We start from the raw sequence: 20,814 nt of genomic DNA, 5'->3' as shown, positions 1-20,814 counted from the left end.
GTATGTAGTTACACTTAGAGTTATACTTAGTTTTATTAGTTTTAGGGTTTTTTAGGGTTTTTTTGGAGGTTTAGGTTTTGGTGGGTTGTAGGTGCGAGATTTTGGTGTTTTTTGGTGGTTTTAGTTTAGGATAGGTTAAACAATTTTAAGGGAAAAAAAACCAGTTTAGGGAGCTTGTTTGCTTCAGCTAGCTAAACTAACTAAAAGCAAAAAAAAAAAGGTTTTTGTTTGGTTGTTGTGTTTTTGATGAATACATAGGGTTTAGAGAAAAAAATGTGAAGGAGTGAATGCTGTTTTTCTAAAACAAATTGTGTGTGGGGTTTTTTTGTTTGTTTTGTTTTTAGAGCTAGTTTTAAAGACACAGAACACATACAGAATATACAGAACAGATGACTGGGGATATAAGCATGCTAAAGTTACTTTAGGACATTTTACTCTCTATCCCCATATTGTCAACTTACTAAAACTAATTGGATTGTAACTCTACATACAGGTGCCAGCCCAGCTTGCTGCTGGGGCCCTGGGATTGACTGCCCCAGGGGTTTGTGACGAAAAGCCTCTCTTCATCCCTTCCTATCTTGGTCAAGCTGCCATTATTACCACATGCTCCCCGAGCTCACACCACAGCACCCCTGCGGCTGTAGGGGAATCAGGGGAAAGTGCCCACGGCCAAGAAGGGGTCACTGGGTTTGTGGTTCTGTTTGTTGTTAATGCTGTAGCTGTTGTTGTTTGTTTGCTTTATTATACACACTACTAAAGAACAGTTATTCCTATTCTCATACCTTTGCCTGAGAGCTCCTTAATTTCAAAATTATAATAATTTGGAGGGAGGGGGTTTACATTTTCCATTCCAAGGGAGGCTCCTGCTTTCCTCAGCAGACACCTGTCTTTCAAACCAAGACAAGGTAAAAAAATCAGCTCTTCTCAATGAACTTGCAATGTCGATCTGAGTCTCAACAGATGTGCCTGCCCCTGTGTTCATCCCGGTGCCCATGGGGATCCAGGAGGATGTGGTGACCACCAGCCAGGTGTCTTCCCAACCTGGATTACCAGGAATGTGGCTCACCAGGGCTCTCCCCAGCGTGGGTGCTCTGATGGGGGATGGAGTTGGAGCAGAGGATGAAGCTCCTCCTGCAGCTGGGGCACTCGCAGGGCTTCCCTTACCGGTGTCTCCATTGGTGCTGATTCAAGACTGAGCTCGTTCTGAATCTCTTCCCACACTCAGGACACTCGTAGGGCTTCTCCCCAGTGTGGATGCGCCGGTGCCTGACGAGGTGGGAGTTGTACTTGAAGCCCTTCCTGCAGTCGGGGCAGCGGAATGGCCTCTCATCCGTGTGAATCCGCTGGTGTACGAGGAGAAGGGAGCTGGTCTGGAATGTCTTCCCACACTCAGAACACTCGTAGGGCCTCTCCCCAGTGTGGATCTTCAGGTGGGAGGTCAGGTGGGAGCTCCGGTTGAAGCTCTGGCCACATTGCCCACACTCGAAGGGCCGTTCCCCGGTGTGGATGCGATGGTGGATGATCAATCCAGGGGTGTCCCTAAAGCCCTTCCCACACTCAGGACACTCGTAGGGCTTCTCCCCAGTGTGAATCATCTGGTGGTGGATCAGGCGGGACCTCCAGTTGAAGCTTTTCCCACATTCCCCACACTTGTGGGGCTTCTCCTCTTCATGAAACAGCTCATGGACCACCAGCTCAGAGCTCTGGCTCAATCTCTGGCTGCCTTCCTGGCACAGGGTGAGGAGTCTTTCCTCCTCAGAGCTCCCTGGGCTGGGGCTGGAGCTTGTCCTGTGGGATCTCTGGAGATTTTCCTCCCCATTGGATTCCTGCCCCGTGGAGTCACTCAAATCAGCCTCTTCCACGAGGGTCTTTTGTGGGGATTTGTCCTCCCTGGTCTCCATCCTCAGCTCCTTGTCTGGGGAAGGAAGGACAAGGAGAGGATGGGATTTGCCTCCGTGCCAGAGGGAAGGGGAAGGAGATTCCCCCCAGTTCATCACTGGCAGGGGGTTTGTCCTGCAGCTGGGGCCATGCCGGGCTGGGAGACGGAGCAGGAGAGAGGGGAAAAGGGGCACTGACTTCCTCCTCACCTGTCTGGCTGTCCTGGGGCATCTTCCTTTTCCTCACAGCCTCGCCCTCCATCCGGCCAAGGTTTGGGAATGGGAAATCCTGGTTTGCAGGCAAAACAAGATGTGAGCACCTTGGGTTTGAAGGTCCCCCTGCCCAAGTCCATCTCTAGAAGTCAGCATCATATGTCCATAAAAATCTGCCCTGAAAAAACCTCTTAGGAGTTCCCTGTCTCTGGTCTCTCCATTTTAGGGTTCTGGGATTCCTCCCTTTCCAGGCTGCCAGAGGTTCCAGGAATCTGAAAACCTACTCCCTCTTCTATCTCCCCATTTAGAGACACCAGGGGCTTTTGGGATCCTAGGGTCCTTTCTCCCCTAATTCTCTGCTTTGGGGTGCAGGGGGTCCAAGGAGTCCCCCCTGCCCCTCTCCAGGCTGTTGAGGGTCCCACAAATCATGGTGCTGCCCCCTCTCTGGGCTCCCCACTTTGGGCTCCTGGGGGACACAGGGCTCTGCTCCTCCAGGCCGCCTCTGCTGGAAGCCACCACTGGGACCCACCAATGTCCCCTCCAGGGGCATTTTCCACTCACCTTTGGAGATCTTTATTCTCCAAACATCCCCCCCCCCCCAGAAAAACCCAACCCAGGGACCCCTCCAGGACATCTGGGCCCAGCTCCCCTCCCCGGTCACCTGCGGGATTGGTGGGGGAGGTGGGGGGCGATTCTCCCATGTGTTGGGGGGCTGTGAATTCAGGGAGCTCTCGACCTCCTCCTTCCTTCTCCTTTTCTTGATCCTCATTTGTCCCTCCTCTTCCATCTCTCCTCCTCCTCCCCCAGGAGCAGCGACACCCTCGATGCCCCATTCCCTGTTCCCCAAGAGTCAGCTGCCCCTGACCCTTGCTGGGGACCCTGGCTGGGCACTTCCAGCCCTTGGGGCTCCTCTCAGGAGAGCTGGGAGGGAGAAACACAGAGAGGGGTGGGGGATCCCAGGAGTGACATCACTGGGAGGGACAGGTTTGTACTGGGGTAACTGGAACCTCAGTGGGGCAGCTGGGAGCGACTAGGCATAGCTAAGAGCATGCTGAGGGCAACTGGGATATACTGGGAGGGTCTGTTAACCACACTGGGATGACTGGAACCACACTGGGAACAGGCAAGACCATGCTAGGCAGAACTGGGACCATGCTGGGGGCTCCTGGGAGTGAATGGGATTGACAGAGTGTACATTGGGGGCAACTGGAAATGTCTGGGACCATGCTGGGAGGGACTGGGATTATATGGGGACAGGACTGGGACTATACCAGGGGAAACTGGGCACAACTGGGAGGAACAGGAAGCAACTGGAACCATGCTGGGGGAAACTGGGATACTACTGGATTTCAGTGGGAGCAGTTGGGCCATGCTGGGGTAGACTGGGATCATAGTGGATCATAGTGGTAGCAACTGGGACTGCACTGAGGGTGACTGGGAGTGGCTGTGAGCAACTGGGATCAAGCTGAAAGCAACTGAGGACAACTGGGAGTGACTGGGATATACTGGGATAGACAGGGAATCACAGGGATCATACTGGAGGCTACTGGGGTCATGCTGGCATTGACAGGGAGCAACTGGGGGCCACTGGCCTCATCCTGGTAGTGATTGGGAGTGACTGGAATTAGACTGCAAGTGACTGGGATCATATTGGGATTGGCTACAATCATACTGGGATTATGGATTAAGGCATGACTAGACCCAGACTGGGGGTTACTGGGAGCTACAGGGCCCATGCTGAGAGCCAACTGCTCCCACACTGGGAGGAACTGGGAGCAACTGTGAATGATAGGATGCATGCTGGTAACAACTGGGATGCACTGGGAGTGGCTGGGATAAAACTGGGGGCATCTGAACCACACTGGGGTAGCTGGGAGTGCCTGGGAATGACTACAAGAATGTTCAGGACAACTGGGATATACTGGGAATGCCTGAGACCATGCAGGTGGGGACTAGGACCACACTGGGAGCCACTGGGAGTGTGCTGGGGGCAAGTGGGAGTGACCGGAGCCCTGCTGGGAGAGGCTGGGATCATACTGGGAATTACCGGGACTGTACTAGGGGCAACTGGGAGAACTGGGAACACACTGCACAAAAGCTGGAGGAACTCGCAGGAACTGGGACCGTGCTGGGGGCAAATTGTAACGTAATAGGAAATGACTGGGAGTGACTGGGTCATACTGGGATCAGGCAGGGAGTGAGGGCAAGGGACCAGCCCATATTGGGACTCACTGGGCTCATACTGGGAGCAACAGGGATCCTAGAGGGAGTGAGAAGTGATCAGGATCATACTGGGACTGACTGGGCTCATCCTGGGAGCAGCCGCTGCCGGCACCGGGAGCCCCGAACCCCTTTCCCGGCCATCCCGCCCCTCCAGCCCCAGCACCCCCCAACGGGGTCCCGGCAATCCCAGGGGTCCCCCCCTCTTGGGGTCCCCGCTTTGGGCTCCTGGGGCTCTCCTGTCTCTGGGGTCCCGCTCAGGGGGTCCCCAAAGCCCGGATCTCTGCCGGGCTCCCCAAACCCGGTGTCCCCCCGCCGGTCCCGCCGCTCCCCACGTGGCCCCGGCAGAGCTCGGAGGGCCCGGCCCGGGAAGACCAACCCCCACCTGGGGGGACCCGCATTCCCCCGGCCCCCGCCGGGGCTCTGCCGACACCGGGACCCCCCAAAAACACCTCCCGGGGACCCCGCCATGTCCCCCGAGGGGGGAGCCCTGCAAGCCCCAAACATCCCCCAAAAAAACCGAACCCAGGGACCCCACCCGGGATATCTGGGGCGAGTTCCGCCTCCCCGGGCACCTGCGGGATGGGGCCGATGGTCCCGGGGGGCTGCGGGTTCAGGGAGCGCTGGGGCCGCCGGGTTCCCTCCTCTGCTCTTCTTCCTCCCGCTTCCCGCTGCCGCTCCGCCTCTTCCTCCCTCTCCCCTCCTCCTCCTCCCCCGTTCCCGAAGCCCTGGCGGCCGCGGGAGGAGCGGGGATGGAGCCGGGACAGGTCGGGATGGGCAGCGCGGGGCTCTCGGCTGCTCCCACCTGCTGGGGCCGGGGGGAACCCGGCCCGGGGAAAAGGAGAGGGAAACTGGGAAAACTGGGCGCTGCACATCCACACTGGGCCTTGCTGGTTGGGAAATTCCATCCCCTTGAGCTCTTCCCAGAGGCCTGGAGATGTTGGAGGGGGGACTGCAGAGACGGATGAGGGATCCCAAAAGTGGTATTTTGGGGATAGGATCCGTGGGGATGGGAATGTCCCGCTCCCTTCCCGGGGCAGGGTCACACCTGAGCTAGGTGTGCAGGGCAGGACCTTGCCCTGAGCCCAAGCCCTGTCCCACCTGCAGGATCTGCTTCCCCTGGGCCTCTTCCCCCTGCGGCCCCAAGCCCAGCTTGGTGCTAAACAAAGGGGCTGGGCCGGGGTCATCCCCCGGCGGGGGCTGCGCACCCCCTCTGCCCCCTCCCCAAATTCCCCCCGGGGGCAGCAGGAGCTGGGGCAGGAGCCCTGTGGGGAGGGAAAAGGGGGTGACACCGGCATGGGGGGTCACACACGCTCTGGGGACGCCCCTCACCTTCTCCTGCAGCGCCAGGAGGATGAACCCCAGCATGGACACCCCCACCCCCGGCAGCATCTTGGGGGGTGGGGTCTGCTGGCAGCTTTGGGGGTCTGGGGAGGGGGGTCACATCTGCCCTAAAACCCCCTCCCAGCCCCACAGACACTCCTGGAACCCTCAAACCACCCCCCCAGCTCCTGGCCAGGACCCCCCCAAATGCTTCTTGCCATATAAATGGCCCCAAGAACCACCAGAACCCCTTTCCATCTCCCCCAAGTCTCATCCAAATTCTCTCCAAGCCACACAGCCTGGCCAGGACCACCAAAACTGTCACACAGACTGCCCCAAAAGCCCCCCAAACCCCCTCCGAGCACCACAAATGGCCCCAAGAGCCACAAAAGCCTCTCCTAGTTCCCCCACGATCCCCCAAAACTTCCTCCCAGCGCCCCATGGCACTGACCAGGAGAGGTTGGTGCACAGGAACATCCCCAGCCAGGAGCAGCTCGGGCACTTCAGCAGCGATTTGGGCACTTTGGGGAGCACACCCCAAAATGGGGAGACCCCCGCCAGGGACTGGGACAGACAACCAGAATTCCTGGAGAACAGCTGGGCTCAGGTGGACACATTCTGCGCACACACGTATGAAATTGTGGCCCTGTCCGCCCAGCCTGGGCAACCCCCACGAATCCCAAAAAATCCAGTGAACCAACCCCAAACGCACCCCCAAATCCTGGTAAAACAGGGCTGCTTTAGATCCCTTTACTAAATTTCTTTATTTTTACCCTGGTTCTGGGTGTTTTGATGTGATAAAGATGGAAATTATTCAGGTAGGAAAAGATCATCAAGATCATCCAGTACTGCTTGATGCCACCAGAAGAAACAACTGGACAGAGCAGTCAAGGTTTTTAGGGTGTAAAATTAGAAAATCAGATCTTCCCAGTGAATTTCCAATGTCGATTTGACTACTGATGGATGCTCCTGCCCTTGGGTTGATCCAGGTGCCCATGGGAATCCAGGAGAGTGTGGAGACCACCTGCCAGGTGGGAATTCCACTGGGAATGTGGGTCACCAGGGCTCTGCCCAATGTAGGTCCTCTAATGGGGGATGAAGTTGGAGCAGTGCACAAAGCTGTTCCCACAGTCGGGGCACTCACAGGGGTTCCCTTACCAGTGGCTCTGTTGGTGGTGTCTCAAGGATGAGCTCCAGGAGAAGCTCTTCCCACACTGGGGACACTCGTAGGGCCTCTCCCCAGTGTGGATGCGCTGGTGGGTGATGAGGGTGGAGTTGTGCTTGAATCCCTTCCCACACTCGGGACAGCGGAATGGCCTCTCATCCGTGTGAATCCGCTCGTGTATGAGGAGGTCTGAGCTGGTGTGAAACCTTTTCCCACACTTGGGACATTCGTAGGGCCTTTCCCCAGTGTGAATCTTCTTGTGGGAGGACAGGTGGGAGATCTGGCTGAAGCTCTTCCCACATTCCAAGCACTCATAGGGCCTCTCCCCAGTGTGGGTCCTCTGGTGGCTGATCAGGTTGGAGCTCTGGATGTAGCTCTTACCACATTCCCCACACTCAAAGGGCCTCTCCCCAGTGTGGATTCTCTGGTGGACAATAAGGCTGGATCTCTGGATGAAGCTCTTCCCACATTCCCCACACTCGAAGGGCTTCTCACCAGAGTGGATCATCTGGTGGACGATCAGGTTCGAGCTCTCACTGAAGCCCTTCCCACATTCCAAGCACTCATAGGGCCATTCCCCAGTGTGGATCATCTGGTGGCGGATCAGGTGGGAGCTGTCTCTGAAGCTCTTCCCACACTCAGGACATTCGCAGGGCCTCTCCCCAGTGTGGATCATCTGGTGGCGGATCAGGTGGAAGCTTTGCCTGAAGCTCTTCCCACACTCCAAGCACTTGTGGGGCTTCTCCCCATCATGAGGCTGCTCATGGACAAGCTCAGAGATCTGGCTGGATCTCCAGCTGCCGTTCCAGCACAGGTTTGGTCTTTCCTCCTCAGAGCACCCTGGGATGGGTTTGGAGCCCCTCTTCATGTGGGATCTCTGGGGCTTTTCCTCCTGTTTGGATTCCTGCGCCGTGGAGCTGCTCAAAACAGCCTCTTCCATGAGGTCCTGCTGAGGCGATTTGTCCTCCCTGGTCTCCATCCTCAGCTCTTTGTCTGGGGGAGGAAGGAAAAGGAGAGGATGGGATTTGCCTCTGTGCCAGAAGGACGGGGACAGAGATCCCCTCAGTTTGGCCTGAGCAGGACGGCGTCAGTGCAGGGTTGTCCTGTAGCTGGGGCCATGCTGGGCTGGGAGATGGAGCAGGAGAGAGGGGGAAAGGGGCAGTGGCTTCCTCACCTGCCTGGGGCTCCAGGGGCATCTTCCTCTTCCTCACAGCCTTCTCCTTCCTCTGGCCAAGGTTTGGGAATGGGAAATCCTGATTAGGTGAAAAACACAGGATGAGTGCATTGACTTTGAAGGTCCCTCTGCCCAAGTCCATCTCCGGAAGTGACCAGACATCTGGGGTCCATAAAAACCTCCCAAACACCAAGATTCAGTCCTGAAAATGCCTCCCAGGAATTCTCTGTCTCGGGCCTCTCCCCTTTGGTGTTCGGGGGTTACCCCCTGTCCCAGCTGCTGGGAGTCAGGCTTGTATTAGAGGTCCCTTGTCTACTTGGTTCCCACCCTCCCCAGAAACCCAAAAAACTCCCCCCTCTCGTGTCTCCCCGTTTAGGGATGCTGGGGGGTTTTGGGGTCCCAGAGTCCATTCTCCCGCAGTTCTCTGCTTTGGGGTGCAGGGGGTCCAAGGAGTCCCCCCTGCCCCTCTCCAGGCTGTTGAGGGTCCCGCCAATGGCGGCGCTCCCCCCTCTCTGGGCTCCCCACTTTGGGCTCCTGGGGGGCACAGGGCTCTGCTCCTCCAGGCTGCCTCTGACGGCAGCCAACACTGGGACCCCCCAGTGTCCCCTCAAGGGGCATTTTCTGCTCAGCTTTGGAGTTTTTCATTCTCAAAATATCCCCTCCGAAAAAACCCAACCCAGGGACCACCCAGGATATCTGGGCCGAGCTCCCCCTCCCCGGTCACCTGTGGGATGGGGCGTGATGATGCCACGGCCGAGGGCTGTGAATTCAGAGAGCGCTCGACCTCGTGGTACTTCTCCTTTTCTTGACCCTCCTTTGTCCCTCCTCCTCTTCCTTCTCCGGCTCCTCCCCTTCCATCCTTCCTCCTCCTCCTCCCTAACCCCACCTCCTTCCCGTACTTCCATCCCTTCTCGCTCTCCTTCTCCATCTCTCCTCTCCCAGCCCTCCTCCTCCGCCAGGAGCAGGCACACCCCGGTGCCCCGTTCCCGAAGCCCTGGCGGCCGCGGGAGGAGCGGGGATGGAGCCGGGACAGGTCGGGATGGGCAGCGCGGGGCTCTCGGCTGCTCCCACCCGCTGGGGCCGGGGGGAACCCGGCCCGGGGAAAAGGAGAGGGAAACTGGGAAAACTGGGGGCTGCACATCCACACTGGGCCTTGCTGGGGACCCTGGCTGGGCACTTCCAGCCCTTAGGGCTCCTCCCGGGAGGGGGGAACACAGAGAGGGCTGGGGGATCCCAGGACTGGTATCACTGGGAGTGACTGGGTTATACGGGGATCGTGCTGGGAGGAGCTTAGCCCATGGTGGGGGAGACTGCAACACACCGAGGGAGACTGGGATCATACTGGCATCATACTGGGAATGAGTAGGAGCCTGCAGGGCCAATTAAGACGATGCGGTGGGCAAATGGGATATACTGGGATTGACTGGGATCATGCTGAGTGTGACCAGGAGCAGCTGTGAGCAACTGGGATCATGCTAGGAGCAACTGGGAGGAACTGGGAGTGACTGGGTGTGTGCTGGGGCTGATTGGAAGCAACTGGGCTTATACTGGGAGGAACTGGGATCATGCTGGAGGTGACTTGGATCATACTGGCAGTGAGTGACTACACTGAGGCTGACTAGGAATGGTTGTGAGCAAACGGGATCATGCTGGAAGTAGCTGGGAGGAACTGGTAGTGAGGGAACTGGGGGAGAGTGTTCTTTTCCTTTGGAACCTCTGCACGTTGTGATTTCACAGCCAGAACAGAACACCTTCCAGCCAGTCCTGCTCCTTGAGATGTCACAGGCACCTGTGACTTTGCAAGGAGTGGGGCAATGATTTACTCTGGTGCCCATGAAATCACAAGGAACAAAGCTGTCATGTTCTCTGGTGCCTGTGACATCACAGTGACCAGGGCTCTGATGTGCTCTGGTGCCTGTGATAACGGAAGGAGCGGGGCTGGCTGTAATGTGCTCTTGTGCCTGTGATATCCCAAGGAGAGGGATTGGCTGTGATGTGCACTGCTGCCCATGACATTGCAAGGAGCAGGGCTGTCAGGTACTCTGGTGCCTGTGATAAGACAAAGAGTGGGGCCTGGCTGTGATGTGCTCTGGTACCTGTGACATCACAAGGAGCAGGGCTGGGATTTACTCTGGTGCCTCTGACATCACAAGGAGCAGGGCTGGGATTTACTCTGGTGCCTCTGACATCACAAGGAGCAGGGCTGGGATTTACTCTGGTACCTGTGACATCACAAGGAGCAGGGCTGGGTTTTACTCTGGTGCCTGTGATGTCACAAGGAGCAGGGCTGGGATTTACTCTGGTGCCTGTGATGTCACAAGGAGCAGGGCTGGGATTTACTCTGGTGCCTGTGATGTCTCAAGGTGCGGGGCTGGCTGTGATGTGCAGGAAATGAGAGACACGGGCTCCGCTACGTCAGCAAAGCAAAGCCAGTTTAGTACACAAGTTCACCAGTATTCATAGGTCTCTACGTTCCGTACAAAATTTTCCACTCAGACCCCTTTGCCCTTGTTCCTTTAGTAACACAATCTTTTCTATTATAGAGTCCTTCTTACATTCTTGCACTAGCAATGGCCTTGTTACTTTCTCTCTCGTCAGAGCGGTCAGCGTGATCAGACATGGTGTCTTCACTTTTGTTCTTGCCTTGAGTTTATCTCTCCCACGGCTTTCACTGTACCAGGGCCAAAGGGTCTGCCGGTGCCACCCAGCTCAGCTTCTGTAGCTGTCTGATTTTCCACAGTGATGTGCTCTGATGCCTGTGCCATCCCAAGAAGATGGGCTGTGATGTTCTCTGGTTCCTTTGATGTCACAAGGAGCAGGGTTGTCAGGTACCCCTGGTACCTGTGACATCACAAGGAGCGGTGCTGTGATATGCTCTGGTGGCTGTGACAACACGTGGAGCATGGCTGTGATGTGCATTGGTGCCTGCCTGTGACATCAAGCAGAGAGAGGACACATTTCACAGTCCTCTGGTGCCTGTGAAATCACAAGGAGCAGGGCTGTGATGTGCTCTGGCACCTGTGGCATCACAAGGAGAGGGACTGCGCCCAGTGAGCTCCACTCCCTGCTGATCCCTGGCACACGCTGTCCCTGCAGGACCCCTGTGCTTTCCTGGCAGCTCTCAGATCCCTCCAGACAAACATTCCCCTGCCATCAGCCCTGGCACAAGCTGTAGAGCCACAGGAAGGTTCAGCACAGACCATTCACCATCTGATGGGCGCTGGCCACCAACAAGCAAAACCTGAGTCTCTTGTAGGCTGCAGTGGGACCCTGATCTCATCCCACTGAGCCCTGGAGGAACAAGGAATACAAGGAGCCTCTTGAGAGTTCTGAGAGTGACTTTGGAGGGACAGCAAAGCTTTCCGTGGCCCAGCACAGAGCCCTGGGCTGCAGGACCCTGCTCTGCACGACAGCCCTGGGCACCCCTGGCTGCAGCCCCGGCTGCTCAGCCCTGCAGCAGAGCCCGGCAGCAGGGAGCTGCCCTGTGCTGTGCCTCGGGTGGTGCATCAGGGACACCCAGCCCTGCCCTAGGGCCACATCCCTGCCCTGCAGCGACTCTGAGAGTCCTCCTGGAAGGGCCTCAGAGCTGTGGGATGTGCCAGCTTCAGGAGATCCCTGCAGGAGCTGCAGCTTCTCTTCCCCCAGCCAGAGAGTGACTGTTCCCGACACTGTGAGGATTTCTCCTCTAGTGAGCCCTCAGTGAGCTCTGCTCCGTGCTGCCAGCCCAGGCTGAGTTGAGCCCCTCAGTGCCTGTGTGCTGTGCCCGGGGTGGCTGCAGGCAGTGCCCCAGCCCTGCTGGGCTGTGCACAGGAGCTGCTCCTGGGCAGAGCTGTCTCTCTGCAGCGCTGCCCTTGCCAGGAGCTGCCTCTGTGCCAGGAGCCCGGCCCAGCTCAGCAGCACAGACACAGCACAAGGACTTTCATGACCCTCTTGGGGTTTGTACTGAGGCTCTCAACATCAGTCCCTGAGAGGGAGCTGAAGAAACCTCTCCAGAGCTCCCAGTCAGAATGCAACTCCAAAGTTTCTTGAAGTTTTAATGGGTCCTGCTGAGGGGCATGACCGAGAAAGTGTCCCCAGGCCCCAGCCAGAGCAGAGAAGTGCAGGCAGTGATGACAGGTGGGGACAAAGAGAAGCCAAGTCTGGGTGTCGTGGGGCACAGCAGCCTCTGTGCCACCAAGGGCAGTGAGCAGACACCTTGTCCTGAAGCCCTGGGGCCTCCTGGCACAGCCTCAGCAAGGCTGGGCACTGTCAGCCCCTTGTCCTGCCCTCAGCATCCCCCTCCCATCCCAGTGGCCTCAAGGATCTGCTGGAAGGAGTCCCTGGGGAGCCTTGGTCAGGAATGGCCCTGGTGGGGCTTCTAAGGGCCTGCAGGTTTTACAAAGGACTTTGGGTTTTGCTTCTGCCTTGGAGTCTCTGAGAGGTTTGTGCATTCATGGCCTCCAATTATCTCCTGTAATTACTCCCCTGAGATTCTTACTCAGTAACAACATTCAGGGGGCTCATTAATGCTTTGAGATCCTCAAGGTGTTTAAGGCACTTTGGATTTTCCTTTCCACACTGAGTCTCTGAGGGGTTTTTGTGCAATCCTGGCCTCCAATTTTCTCCTTCAAGGACTCCATGAGGAGCCTGTGTTGGGGATGGACCTCAGTGGAACTCATTAATTCCTTGAGACACTCTGGGTTTGTGCTCTGACTTTGACTCCTGAAAAGGTTTGTGCCATCTCCTCTCAGGCCATGAGGGCTCAGCAGCAAATGCACCATGGGGCTCATTAAGATCAAACAAGTCCTGACACACCATGGCTCTGCCCTGATCTCTCTCTGTTGTAGTGCAGTTCACTAGGGCGCTTTCCTACTGCAGTTATGGAGGAATATTTCAAAGAGCTTCTAAGAAATACACATTCTTATTTTAAAGGGTGTATTTTTCTCTTTAGAGAAGAGGTGATTGCAACACTCACTGACTGGTATTGATCCAGGGACTCTCCTAAGCAGGTCTGGCGTGCTCAGAGAAGCTGTGCCTTGATGTCTGACCCAGTGTGGAGAACCTTGCTCCACATTCCCCAACCCCCTCCTGTCTCTGCTCAGTCACCTGGGATCTGCTTTGTTCAGAGAACTGGCTGTACACAGGCAAAAAGGTGTTTTATTTTATTTTTTTAATTTTTTTTAAGCAATCTAAACCTCCTAAGGTTCCCCATTACAAACAGGTACCTTCCTCAAGGGTGTGCCAAGCCCAAGCTGCCATTAATGAGGTTCCCCTTCCCCAGGGCAGAACCTCACAAGGAATGTTTTGCACCTTTGGATTCCTTGGTTCCACGAGGCCTTGTTGTGTCACAATGGTCTCCTCGGATCCACAATGTCACAATGGTCCCTTGGCTCCATGTGGCCCCACAGTGTCACAGGGGCTTCCTTGGTTCCATGGGCCCCAAAGTGTCAGAGTGGTGTCTCCTTCTTCCTACAGCAACCAGCAGCAAACCCCACTGCCAGGGCCAAATGCCTGGAAGAAGGAGGAAAGGGGGAACATTTGGAGTGATGCTTTTTGTCTTCCCAGGTCACAGGGACGTGGGGTGGGGCCCTGCTGTCCTGGGGATGGCTGAACACTGGCCTGCCCATGGGAGGGGGTAAGAGACAACAGCCTTGAGAGAGACACAACAGTGGAGAGGTCAGGCAGAAGGCTGGGTTTAAAAGACCGTCATCAGCACAGGAAGCATCACTCTAAGGCATTCTGTTGAAAGCTGACATTTCAGGGCTGTCTTGTATATTCAGAGATGGATGAGCAAATAGCAAGTGGAACAGCGTCAGCTTTCTCTGTGCCCTGAGAAGAGCTGTAATCTTTTCAGCAGTGTGCCCTTGCTTAGGGCAAGGATGTCAGACTTCAGCAGCCTTCGCTCTCCTGGGGGGCTTCTCTTCACAGGCAGGCGCTAAAAGCGGAATAAAACAGCGGCTTAAGGCGCAGCACAAAGGAAGCCCCGGGGCTAATCATTTTAAACACCGCCCTTGCAGTGACATTTCCCGAGTGATCCTCAGCACCCCGGGCCGCAAACAAACCCCGCTCGGGGCGAGCACAAGATCCGCGCCCAGCGCTGAGCAACAGCTCGGGCCCAGCAGGGCCTGGGAGGAGGCGGGGGCGAGCCCCGGGCCGGCTTCCAGAGGGGCTTCGGGGCTGGGGGCGAGGGCGCCGAGCGCCCTGCCCGTGTCCCCCTCGGCTCCGCGGCCCCACGGGGCAGAGGCCGGTGCCGGGGCTCGGTCCCTGCTGCCACCAGGGCGCTGCCGAGGGCTCCCCGCCCGCCGGCGCCGGGCCCGCGCTGAGGGAGCGGCGCCGCCATTGCTGCCGCCCTCAGGGGCTCTGAGGGGAGCGCGGCTGCCGCCAGCCCCGCTCGGCTGCGGGGAGAAACGGAGAGTAAAGAGAGAGAATAAACAGAGAATAAAGAGAGAAAACAGAGAGAGAGAGGGTAGAGAGAGGATAGAGAGAGAATAGAGAGAAAGACAGAATAAAGAGACAGTAAAGAGAATAAAGAGAGAGAAAGACAATAGAGAGACTAGAGAGTAAAGAGAGAGTAAAGAGAAAACAGAGAGAGGGTAAAGAGAGAGAATAAAGAGAGAGTAAAGAGAGAGAAAGAGACAATAAAGAGACTAGAGAGTAAAGAGAGAGTAAAGAGAGAGAAAAGAGAGAATAATGAGAGAGGGAATAAGAGAGAATAAAGATAGAGAGGATAAAGAAGGCGCAAATAAAGACAGAGAAAAGAGAATGATGCCTTTGTAACTTGGGCCAAAGTTACAAGACGCTTATACAGTTTGAGTTATAAGATATATAATATATAATATAACCTGAATCATAACTTTTTATATCTATATAACCTGAATCATACCTTTCTATACAATGTAATAGCTAGTGTATTGTTAACTAGTGTCTTAACACTTAAATAAACAGAAACTCAGCAGGTGAATAATTTCAAAATAGACAAGTATAGCTATACTGGGAAGCAGCAGCATGTACTAATGGGAAATTGGCAAATGTAAATCTAAATAGCTACAAAATGGAGAATTTAGACCGGTTAGATCCAGAAAGACCAAGGAACACCATAACTGCATGTGTTTGATGATGTATTGTATAGGTACAACCTTACAAAGGGAAGGCGTTGTAAAATCATGGCTCAGGGCTCCTGCTTTGGCCAAGCAAAAGAGGGCTATGGGAAAGTGACTCAACTGAATTAAAGGTAGAAAAAAAAGTTATGTAACCATATCGTGTTCACATTGTGGGGTGCGGTGGTCGGTTGAAATATGTTTGTTATGATTTAAAACTGTGTAGCTAATAATAAGTGCTTTAAAAGGCCAGGGTTTTGGAATAAAGCAGCTCTCCTTTGCTCCTGCCTGGGGACCCTGTGTCACTCCGGACCCTCGCCTCACCATGATGTTATAATGACGCGGCAATATTGAACAATAATTACTGTGTAAATGAACCACAGCACATGACAAGGGTGGGTGAGATAGGTGGAGATATCCCCCTCACCACCAGCACTGCAATAAACAAATACCTGCTCTATAGACACCAGTCTATGGGGATTTATTTCCAGCCTTTTTCAGGCATCAAGAGAGAGAATAAAGAGAGGGAATAAAGACAGAGAGTGTAATGACAGAGAGGATAAAGACAGAGAGAGAAAAGACAGACATTGCTGCTAAAGAACATCCGAGCAGTCCCAAACACCTTTGGACAGTGGCCCCAATGACCACGCTTGGGGGTGTCACCATGGCCAAGCAGGTCAGAAATCCCCTGTGGAGATACCTGGAGTGGTTGAGTGAGATGGGACACCAGACACACAAGATTTAGTCTCACTGGGATAAAGAAATAATTGTTTTGGTCTATTTGGGATAGAAAATGACTTTCAATTGCATTAGTCTGTTGTACATGGGGTTCAAAAGGCATAATAAATACTAAAATGAAATAATGATGAATACCTGTGGTTCTAAAGGCATAAAGTAGTTAGGAGCAACATATCTACTGATAAAAGATTTAATAAAAGAAAAGCTATAGTATTAAGAATCTTCTGCAGTTTTATCAGTGGTTCACAGAATCACAGAATGACTAGGTTGGAAGAGACCTCCAAGATCATGGAGTCAAATCCATGCCCATACAACTCAACTAGACTATGGCACTGAGTGCCGCATCCAGTCTTTTTTTAAACACATCCAGGGATGTGACTCCACCACCTCCTTGGGCAGATGATTGCAGTACTTTATTATTCTTTCCATGGAAAACCTTTTCCTAATATCCAACCTATATTTCCCTTGGTGCAGCTTGAGACTGTGTCCTCTTGTTCTGTTGCTTGCTGCTTGGTGAAAGAGACCAACCCCCACCTGACTACAGCCACCTTTCAGGAGATTGTAGAGGGTGATAAAGTCACCTCTGAGTCTCCTTTTCTCCAGTCTAAACAACCCCAGCTCCCTCAGTCATTCCTCACAGGGCTTGTGTTCCAAGCCCCTCACCAGCCTCGTTGTCTCCTCTGGATGTGTTTGAGCATCTCAATGTCCATCCTAAACTGAGGGGCCAGAGCTGGACACAGCACTCAATGTCCATCCTAAACTGAGGGCCCAGAACTGGACACAGCACTCGAGGTGTGGCCTCACCAGTGCCAAGTACAGGGGAAGAATGACCTCCCTGCTCCTGCTGGCCACACCATTCCTGATCCAGGCCAGGTGTCACTGGCCTTCCTGGCCATGTGGGCACACTGCTGTCTCATGTCCAGCTGCTGTCACCAGTCCCCCCAGGTCCCTTTCTGCCTGGGCACTGTCCAGCCACACCATCCCCAGCCTAAAACATTTCAGGGGTTATTGTGGCCAAAATGCAGGACTCCGCACTTGGACTTATTAAACTTCATCCTACTGGACTCTGCCCATCCATCCAACCATTCCAGGTCTCTCTGCAGAGCCCTCCTACCTTCCAACAGATTGACACACACTACCAGCTTAGTGTCATCTGCAAATTTAGTAATGAAAGACTCAATACCCTCATCCATGTCACCAATAAAAATATTGACCAGAGCTGGCCCCCGCACAAACCCCTGAGGAACACCACTGGTGCCTGGCTGCCAGCTGGATGCAGCACCATTCCCCACCACTCTCTGGGCCCGGCCATGCAGCCAGTTCCTAATCCGGGGCTCCTGTCCAAGCCCCGGGCTGCCAGCTTTTCCAGGAGTGTGCTGTGGGAGGCAGTGTCAAAGGCCTTGCTGAAGTCCAGGTACAAAACATCCACAGCCTTTCCTGCATCCACCAGGCGGGTCACTTGATCAAAAAAGGAGACCAGGTTGGTCAAACATGACCTACCTCTCCTAAACCCATGCTGGCTGGGTCTGATACCCTGGCCATCCTGTAAATTCTGTGTGATGACACTCAGTATAAACAGTTCCATTACCTTGCTAGTCAGGCTAACTGGCCTATAATAACCAGGACCCTCCTTCCTACCATTTTTGTGAATGGGTGTCACATTGGCCAGCTTCCAGTCATCTGGAACCTCACCAGTGAGCCAGGACTGATTGTAAATGATGGAGAACGGCTTCGCAAGCTCATCTGCCAGCTCCCTCATCGCCCTGGAGTAGATCCCATCTGGGCCCATAGATCTATGAACATCCAAGTGGCTCAGCAGTTCTCTGACTGCTTCCTCTTGGATAATGGGGGGACCATTCTGTTCTGGACCATTTTTTTGTCATCCTTTACAGAAGTTGCCATTTTAAATTCAAACTGAACTTTGGCCTCCCTGATTTTTTTTTCCTACATGCTCTAGCAGCCCCCTTAAATACTTCCTGAGAGACCTGACCCTCCTTGCAAAGATGATATATCCTCTTTTTATTCCTAAGTTCCTCCAAAACCTCCTTGCCTACCCAGGCTGGACATTTGCCTCGTCGACTTCTCTTTCGGCACACAGGGACAGTCTGTCCCCGTGCCCTCAAAAATTCTGTTTTGAAGAATGCCCAGCTTTCCTGGGCTCTTTTGTTTTTAAGGGCTGCTTCCCGAGGAACTCTCTGAATAAGTCTCCTAAAGAGGCCAAATTCTTCCCTCTGGCAGTCCAATGTAAAAATCTCATTGATGTTCCTCCTGGTTTTGCCAAATATTGAGAATTCTATAATTTCATGATCACTGTGCCCCAAGCAGCCTCCAACCATCACATCTCCCACCAGCCCATCTCTGCAACCAACAGATCTAACATAGTCCCTCCCCTGGTGGGCTCACTCACCAGCTGCAGCAAAAAGTTGCTCTCCACACACTCTAAAAACTTCCTGGACCGCCTCTTTGCTGCTGTATTAAGTTCCCAGCAGATGTCTGGCAGGTTGAAGTCACCTACAAGAATAAGGGCTGATGATCCTGAAACATTCTCCAGCTGCTTAAAGAGTAAGTTGTCCACTTCTTCCTCCTGGTTGGGCGGGCGATAACAAACTCCCAGTAGGATGTCAGCCTTGTTGGCTTTCCCCTTAATTCTTACCCATAGGCATTCAACCCCAGTACCCCAGTACAGCCCAATCCCTCCGAGTGATGCCGCTCCTGGGATCCCCCAGCCCTCTCTGTGTCCCCCCCTCTCGGATCTCCAGGCTCCAGAGGGGTGCCCCAAGGGCTGGAAGTGCCCAGCCAGGGTCCCCAGCAAGGCCCAGTTTGGATGTGCAGCGCCCAGTTTTCCCAGTTTCCCTCTCCTTTTCCCCGGGCCGGGTTCCCCCCGGCCCCAGCGGGTGGGAGCAGCCGAGAGCCCCGCGCTGCCCATCCCGACCTGTCCCGGCTCCATCCCCGCTCCTCCCGCGGCCGCCAGGGCTTCGGGAACGGGGCACCCAGGGTGTGCCTGCTCCTGGGGGAGGAGGAGGAGGAGGGATGGAAGAGGGGGGGATGAAGGAGGAGAATGAGAAGGGATGGAAGTACATGAGGAGTGTGGATTAGGGAGGAGGAGAAGCAGTGATGGAAGAGGAGGAGTGGGAGCAAGAGGAGGGACAAAGGAGGATCAAGAAAAGGAGAAGGAAGGAGGAGATTGAGCACTCCCTGAATTTAAAGCCCCCCACCCCTGGGATCATCACCCCCCATCCCATAGGTGACCAGGGAGGGGGAACTCGGGCCGCATATCCTGGGTGGTCCCTGGGTTGGGTTCCTTTTGGAGGGCAGACGTTTGGAGAATGAAACCTCCAAAGCTGAGTGGAAAATGCCCCTTGGGGGGGACATTGGGGGGTCCCAGTGGCAGCTGCTGGCAGAGGCAGCCTGGAGGAGCAGAGCCCTGTGTCCCCCAGGAGCCCAAAGTGGGGAGCCCAGAGAGGGGGCAGCACCATGATTTGTGGGACCCTCAACAGCCTGGAGAGGGGCAGGGGGGACTCCTTGGACCCCCTGAACCCCAACCCAGAGAATAAGGGGAGAAGGGACCCCGGAACCCCATAAAACCCTCAGCATCTCTACATGTGTAGAGCGAAGAGGGTGGAGCTTTCTGGATTTCTGCTACTCACAGCAACCTGAGGATTGCAGGGACGAAGTAGATGGGGAACCCCAATACAAGCCTGACCCCCAGCAGCTGGGACAGGGGGAAATTTGGGAGGTTTTTATAGACCCCAGATGTCCGGTCACTTCTGGAGATGGACTTCGGCAGAGGGACCTTCAAAGTCAGTGTACTCATCTTGTGTTTTTCCCCAGACCAGGATTTCCCATTCCCAAACCTTGGCCAGATGAAGGAGAAGGATGCAAGGAAGAGGAAGATGCCCCGGGACAGCCAGGCAGGTGAGGAGGAAGTCAGTGCCCCTTTCCCCCTCTCTCCTGCTCCATCTCCCAGCCCAGCCTGGCCCCTGGCTGCAGGACAGCCCCGCTGCCAATGCCGTCCTGCCGGGGATGAACTGAGGGGATCTGCTTCCCCTTTCCCTCTGGCACGGAGGCAAATCCCATCCTCTCCTTGTCCTTCCTCCCCCAGAGATTGAGCTGAGGATGGAGACCAGGGAGGACAAATCTCCACAGCAGAACCTCATGGAAGAGGCTGTTTTGAGCAGCGCCACATCACAGGAATCCAACAGGGAGGAAAAGTCCTGGAGATCCCGCACGAGGAGGGGCTCCAGACGCATCCCAGGGTGCTCTGAGGAGGAAAGACCCACTCTGTGCCGGGAAGTCAGCCAGAGATCAAGCCAGAGCTCAGACCTGGTGGTTCGTGACAGGGAGGGACCCTACAAGTGTTCTGAGTGTGGGAAGAGCTTTAGCAAAAACTCCCATCTGACCCTCCACCAGAAGATCCACACTGGGGAACAGCCCTACAAGTGTGGGGAATGTGGGAAGAGCTTCAGAGACAGCTCCGACCTGATCCGCCACCACAGGACCCACACTGGGGAGATGCCTTATGAGTGCTTGGAATGTGCGAAGAGCTTCAGCCGGAGTTTCAGTCTGACTGTCCACCAGAGGACCCACACTGGGGAGAGGCCCTAGGAATGTTCTGAGTGTGGCAAGAGGTTTCAGACCAGCTCCAGGCTCCTCCTGCACCAGCGGTTTCACAGAGAGGAGAGGCCCTTCCACTGTCCCACCTGCGGGAAGGGATTCAAGCACAACTCCAACCTCATCACCCACCGGCGCATCCACACTGGGGAGAGGCCCTACGAGTGTCCCAGTGTGGGAAGAGCTTCTCCTGGAGCTCATCCTTGAGACACCAGCAACAGAGCCACTGGTAAGGGGCGCCCTGCGAGTGCCCCGACTGTGGGAACAGCTTTGTGCACTGCTCCAACTTCATCCCCCATTTGCGGACCCACATTGAAAAGAGCCTTGGTGATCCACAATCCCCAGTATCCACAGTGGGAAGTAGTTGGAGGTCCTTTTGTTTTGCCTCTAATTACCTTTCGATTCATCTCCATTCCT

The 20,814-nt window shown here is 54.9% G+C and overlaps 1 pseudogene; it reads right to left on the bottom strand.

Annotated features, from left to right (window-relative positions):
* Nucleotides 1-524: 524 nt before the first annotated feature.
* The window catches only part of LOC136303665 (zinc finger protein 850-like), a 141,473-nt pseudogene continuing 121,183 nt past the window's right edge, over nucleotides 525-20,814 (bottom strand).

Source organism: Chamaea fasciata, unplaced genomic scaffold (genome assembly GCF_029207755.1).
Source record: "Chamaea fasciata isolate MVZ Bird 193981 ecotype frontalis unplaced genomic scaffold, bChaFas1.0.hap1 SCAF_40, whole genome shotgun sequence".
Lineage (NCBI taxonomy): Eukaryota > Metazoa > Chordata > Aves > Passeriformes > Sylviidae > Chamaea > Chamaea fasciata.
This window is presented reverse-complemented; position numbering and strand designations above follow the sequence as displayed.